A 6,902-nucleotide genomic window follows, 5' to 3' on the forward strand; every position below is an offset into this window, starting at 1 on the left:
GAACTTTTCAATGGCATGTTTCAATCTCAATTGTGCCCTTCAAGTTTTGTGACTGGGATGCCGAGGATCACAAAACAAGGTGTGAATAACCATGCTAATTCACTTGGAACCCTTAATATTATCACCTAATCAATGTGCTGGTTAACCACACACGCTCCATTGATCTATGACAAATATTAAGTCACCCTTCGTGATCCTTACTAGTCCAAGTTAGTGTGCCGGTTAACCACACACGCTCCACCAACGACTTGGTAAGGTACAAAGTGTGAATTCCATGGACTAGCACCATGTTCACATTTTCTTAAAGTAACTAAGATTGGGAATTAAAAAATGTTTAGTTACTTTATAATAATCATTATACTTTTAATGAGGATTTAAAGTCATTTTCCTACCCGTTCGGCTAACGACCCTCCACCGATCAAGGAAGCGGTGGGTGAGAGTGGACACCCATTAAGCTGCCATTTTATAGGCAACAACCTTATACCCCCCTTATAGACCGGCTTCGTGAATGAGGCCTACTAATGGTAGAACGACTTATTCTTATACATATATATAATAATTAACCATTAATGTTATAAATAGTATAAGGGTTGAATTTTAACTATTAAAACTCTAAGGGTTGTAAATTAAAGTTTATTAAAGTGTGTGAAACTTTACAAATTCCAAAACTTGAGGGCAAGTTTTGTAACTATCTAAAACTTTTCATTTCATAACTTATGAATTAAAGGTTCATAAAATGAAGACTCTTCATTTTCATGTAACTTATGTGTTTTAAATGTGTGTTAAAGAAAAGTGACCTTTGGATATCCATAACTTGAGGACAAATTATGGACTCCATTAAAACACATAAATGATCAAGAATTAATCCTAAACAATTAAGCAAATAATTCCTATCATCTTCTAAATTCATAAGAACATGAACATGATTATCAAAGTTTCAAGAATTATATGAACACATACAAAGCATGAAATTTTGATATATGTTATTGTAAATGGATTAGAACAACCATTACACCAACTAAAACAAGTTTTAAAACACCAAAACAGTTTAGGGTAATGTTTATACTCCATTTCCAGCAGCAACAGTCGAAATTCTGCATTCTGAACCTTCTACTCACCGAGTGCACGAACCTACTCGGCGAGTAGGATGAATTTTGCCTTGAACTCGGCGAGTCCCCCCATGGACTCGGCGAGTCCATCAGCCAGACAGCAACAATTTCAACTTTTTTCAGTATTTTGCATCAAGTATCAAACAAGCAAACCTGGCTCTGATACCACTGTTGGGTTTTGAGCAATCTAACACTTCCTAAGTGTGCATGCAACCCTAATAAACCTTGGATCTATGTTTGTCTAAATACATGCAAAATAATAATTTTCCAAGGTTCATAACCTATCTAACATGGCATGGGGTACTTTTAAACATAAAAGAATTAGATAAGATTACATACCTTTTGATGAGTTTGATTCCTTGGAGTTTGAGAGCCAAGCACCAATAGTGTGAATGCCTCAAATGGAAATCACAAATCACCACAAACACTTGGAAAACTATGAGAGAGTGTATACACACTTAGAATTTCGGCCACACACAAACACACACACCTAGTGGCTATTTCATGCAACATAAGCATGCTTATATAGTGTGCATGGTTAGGGTGAAACCCTAATAACCCATGACCTTTCCTTTTCCAAGGATCCATGGGTTAAAAGCTCCATGGATCATCCATGGACTTCCATATAAGCCTAGCCCATTAACAAATGAGTGTTAGCCCACACCATATAAAACCAATAGCCCACAATCTAATTAGTCTTCCTTTTAATCTCTAAATTAATTCATAATTAATTTAAGACTAAGACTAATTAAATAACATAACTTCATATTAATATATTATAACTTATAATATATTAATAAACATATGTGTATAACCCTCATAAAATTATCCATAAATAGTTCGGGTGAAGTGCAACCCAAATGGACCATGCCGGGTCGGGTCAAGTATATACCAAATAAGTTATGGACTTAGACACCTTATCCAACACACCCGTGGGCCCGCTATGACAATGCTCTAATATCTTCCGGCTTTCATTTCCGAACACGCATCTTCGTATGATCCCATCCGCACAGCTTCGGTACAGATATGGTTCATCCCAAAAGTAATATTTTATCTCGGAAAAGAATTTCTTCTTTTGTTGACTTGTGAGATCTTTTGGGATGTAATTGCTAGCTAAGTAGTTAGCTATATTTGCAAACCATGGTTCTTCTCCCACGGTCACCATAATATACTCATCTGGAAAATCATCGCCAACTCTATCTTCGTGCAATTGCGGGTTTTCAAGCCTTGACAAGTGGTCAGCTGCTACATTCTCCATTCCCTTCTTGTCTCGTATCTCTATGTCAAACTCTTGAAGAAGTAGCACCCATCGTATCAGTCTTGGCTTAGCATCCTGTTTGGCAAATAAATACTTGATGGCAGAATGGTCAGTAAAAACGGTTGTTTTAGATAAAACTAAATAAGGACGGAACTTGTCAAAAGCATACACCACAACTAATAATTCTTTTTCCGTGGTGGTGTAATTTTCTTGGGCTGGGTTTAGAGTCTTGCTAGCATAATATATGGGTCGAAAGTGCTTATCAACCCTTTGACCAAGGACAGCTCCTAATGCATAGTCACTAGCATCACACATAATCTCAAAGGGTAAACTCCAATTTGGTGCAACAATGATCGGGGCATTAGTTAATTTTTCCTTTAAAAATTCAAATGCCTCTAACACTCTTTAGTAAAATTAAATGGTGTGTCTTTTAATAACAATTGTGTTAGAGGTCTAGTTATTTTGGAAAAATCTTTTATGAAACGCCGGTAAAAACCCGCGTGTTCTAGAAAACTTCTAATGCCTTTCACATTAGTTGGTGGGGGTAATTTGGCAATGGTGTCAATCTTTGCCCGATCCACTTCTATTCCCATTTTGGAAACCTTGTGGCCCAAAACTATGCCTTCCTTCACCATAAAGTGACATTTCTCCCAATTGAGGACCAAGTCGGTTTTTTCACACCTAGGAAGCATTAAGTCAAGATTTGTGAGACAATCATGGAAAGAAGATCCAAAAACTGAAAAGTCATCCATAAAAACTTCCATGAAATTTTCCACCATATCGTGGAATATGGCTGTCTTACACCTTTGAAAAGTCGCGGGTGCATTGCATAGCCCAAAGGGCATACGTCTATAAGCAAAAGTCCCACTTGGGCAAGTAAATGTGGTCTTTTCTTGGTCTATTGGGTCTATGGGTATTTGGAAATAACTCGAGAATCTGTCTAGAAAGCAATAGTAACTATGGTCCGATAGTCTTTCCAACATTTGATCAATAAAAGGTAAGGGAAAATGGTCTTTACGAGTGGCATCGTTTAGCTTTCGATAATCGATGCACACTCTCCAACCGATTACCGTTCGTGTCGGAATTAGCTCGTTCTTTTCGTTGGTTATGACCGTCATCCCTCATTTCTTGGGCACCACTTGGACCGGACTCACCCACGGACTGTCGGAAATGGAATAGATAATTCCTGCATCTAAGAATTTGACCACTTCCTTCTTGACTACTTCTTGCATATTTGGGTTTAACCTTCTTTGGTGCTGTACAACCGGCTTTGCTCCTTCTTCCAGATTGATCTTGTGGGAGCAATAGGATGGGCTTATTCCCTTGATGCCGGTGATGCTCCATGCTATGGCCCGCTTCCGCTTCTTCAACACTTGCACGAGCTCTTCCTTTTCAGAATTGGACAGGTCAGAGGCTATGATTACTGGCTTTTGGTTGCCTTCTTCCAGGAAAGCATACTCCAAGTGTTCTGGTAAAGTTTTGAGTTCAGATTTTTGGTTCTGAGTGTTGGACTCGCCGAGTGCAGGTAAGGTACTCGGCGAGTTTGTGGCTGCATTCACAAGTTCTGCCTTTTCTAAGGAAGAACTCGGCGAGTAGATCGGCCCTACTCGCCCAGTTTGCTTCCTTAATTCTTCAAACTCAGCTTCTTCCAGCAGCCTTTCAATCTCCATTAAGTCTTTTTCTGGATCAAATTCTTCATCATCAGTTGTGAACTTGTTGGAATCTTCACCTATGCATTCCTCCAATAATTCGTCAAGCATATCAATTGAGAATGCCGTGTCGTCACTGTTCCTTGCATACTTCATAGCTTGGTCTACCCCAAATGTGACTGAATCTTCTCCTACCCGCAAGGTGAGCTTCGAGTCCCTCATGTCTACTATAGCACTTGCCTTGTTGAGGAAGGGCCTTCCAAGGATGATTGGAACTTGTGGATCCGCCTCCATGTCTAGAATGATAAAATCAGCGGGAAAGACGAATTTGTCCACCTTGACTAGTAAGTCTTCGCATATGCCTCTTGGGAAGGTGACTGTCTTGTTTGCCAAGTGAATTGCCATGCGAATTGGCCTTGGTTCCGGGAGATCCAGCTTCTTAAAGAATGAATATGGCATTAGGTTCACACTTGCTCCCGAATCGGGTAAGGCATGAATAGCAGCCAAGTTGCCAAATTGGCAAGGTAAAGTCAAACTCCCCGGGTCACCCTTCTTCTTTGGTAGCTTATTTAGCATAGCAGTTGAGCAGTTTTCATTGAGGACTACCTTCTTCACTTCTTCCATCTTCCTTCTATTAGTGAGAAGTTCCTTAAGGAACTTTGCATATTTGGGCATTTGCATGACGACTTCAATGAAGGGTATGTTAATTTGAAGAGTCTTGATATGATCTAGAAACTTCTGGTACTCCTCTTCCTGCTTCTCCTTCTTGGCTCGGGCTGGGTATGGCATTGGAGGCTGATACGGCTTTTCAGGGATCTGTTTGTTCGGATTTGGTATTGTACTCGCCGAGTCCATAAGTGGTACTCGGCGAGTAGGGCTGTCAGATTGTAAGTTTTGCTCTTCTGCTTGATTTTCTGCCTCCTCCTTCTGTGATTCCTTGGATGCCTCAGTCTGAATAGGTGCCAGGGGAGTGATTATCTTCCCACTTCTTGTTGTGACTATGTTTATGTACGCGCCTCGTGGGTTATTTTCAGTTTTGCTAGGAAGTTCGCCCGGTGACCTTTGGTTGATTTGTTGAGCAAGTTGCCCAAGCTGCGTTTCTATATTATGGATAGATGCTTGCTGGTTTCTAAGTATGGTCCTTGTTTCTTGAATTGCAGCATCATGATCACTATGTCTTTTTTCTGAAGCAGCTACAAATTTGGTGAGCATTTCTTCCAAGCTTGGCTTTCTCTCTTGTACCGGCTCCTCCTTTTGGTAGAAACCTCTTCCTTTTTGCCTAAACTTCTCCTCCTTGGCCTTCTTGTACTCTTCATAAGGGAGCCACTCTTTCTTTTGTTTGCGGCAGTCTTCATCATATCGGTCTCCGCTTGAGTAACAAACTTGCACCTTCTTATTGCCATTCTCATCTAAATCACAGTCTCTAGTGTGGTGAGGCCCATTGCAGTTGTCACAACCCACCCGAATAGCATGGATCGTTTGATCCATTTTATCCATCCTCTTATCCATGGTTTTTAGCATAGCCATGACCGCGGATAAGTCTTCAGTAGCTGCATATGCGGCTCCCCTAGTAACATCATTTCTAGGGTTGTGGTATTCTCTAGAGTGTTTAGAGAATTCTTCAATCAATTCCTTGATTACCGGGGGCGGCTTCTTTGTGAGCGAGCCTTGCGAGTCAAGTAACTGCCTAGTTGTGACATTGACTCCATCATAGAAGATGGAGACTTCTTGCTGGCTGTTTAGGTCATGGTGTGGGCAGTTTCTTAGTAAGCTTTTGTACCTCTCCCAAGCTTCATATAGCGACTCTCCAGCTTGTTGTTCAAAGTTAGCAATGGCCTTCTTCAACTTGGCTATCTTGGAAGGTGGGAAAAAATGATCAATGAATTCTTCTTTCATCTTGGCCCATGTGGTGACTGATCCGGGGGGAAGTGACTTGAGCCAGTCTTTTGCAGCACCTTTGAATGTCACCGGAAGCATGCGAAGTAGCTGAGTCTTGCGAGGCACATTTGGAACATTGAAGTAATCAGCTACATCATTGACTTCATCCAAATGCTTGTAGGCATCTTCGTGGTATTTTCCATAAAAAGGTATTTCTTTGAGTAAAGCTAGGATATGACCCTTTAGCTCGAAAGTAGCAGTCACGGGAATTGCGGGTTGCACAAGTCCCGAGCCAGTGTCGTTGCGCATCCTCTTCTTCCATTCCCCATGGGGATTTCATCAATGTTAGCCATAGTGATAGCTAACTCTTCCTCGGAATCGGATTCGTACACGTATGTAGGCTCCTCTTCTTCCTCGGTCTCGTACTCAATATCTTCCTTAACCGGTTCGTCGATTACTAAAGAAGCGTTGGATGCTCCCGATTTGCTGCTCTTTTTCTTCCCAAAAACAATCTTCAAGTTAGACAAAGGTGACTTCTTTGGTGTACTCGAGCTCTCCACGTCTTTTCATTTGTTCCTTTTCAATGCGGATTCAGGATCTTCAAACGGGGGTACCAGCGGGGTGTTTGATCCTCTGGTCATGAAAGTCCTTAAATAAACAAGATAAAAAAAACGTAAAAAGAACAAAAAATTGCAACTAAAAAAAACAAAAATTAATTAGCGAATACACTTGTACTCGCCGAGTAGGTGCGACTGCACTCGGCGAGTATCAGTGAATTTGTGAAGAAATTCTAAGCTGAATATTAAAACTAAAACATATGCTAAAACCTAATTTCTAACTACTAAATTGCAATAAATTAACTTTGTGCCAGTAAACTCACACAAAGGATAAAAAAAAATAGGGATTAGATTAATTATTTAGAACCGTTCCCCGGCAACGGCGCCAAAAAACTTGATATGTGTAAAATGCACTTGTTTTATTCCTACTTTTTTATTAATAAATTTAGCA

At 40.4% G+C, this 6,902-nt stretch overlaps 1 non-coding gene across 1 annotated transcript; it reads left to right on the forward strand.

Moving 5' to 3' along the window:
- Positions 1-5,757: 5,757 nt before the first annotated feature.
- On the forward strand, positions 5,758-5,864 carry LOC145110286 (small nucleolar RNA R71). Its single transcript, XR_013709670.1, has one exon. It is a non-coding gene; the product is annotated as a small nucleolar RNA R71 (small nucleolar RNA).
- Positions 5,865-6,902: the final 1,038 nt, after the last annotated feature.

This window comes from Lactuca virosa, chromosome 4 (assembly GCF_052849685.1).
Source record: "Lactuca virosa cultivar CGN04683 chromosome 4, Lactuca_virosa_CGN04683_v6, whole genome shotgun sequence".
Lineage (NCBI taxonomy): Eukaryota > Viridiplantae > Streptophyta > Magnoliopsida > Asterales > Asteraceae > Lactuca > Lactuca virosa.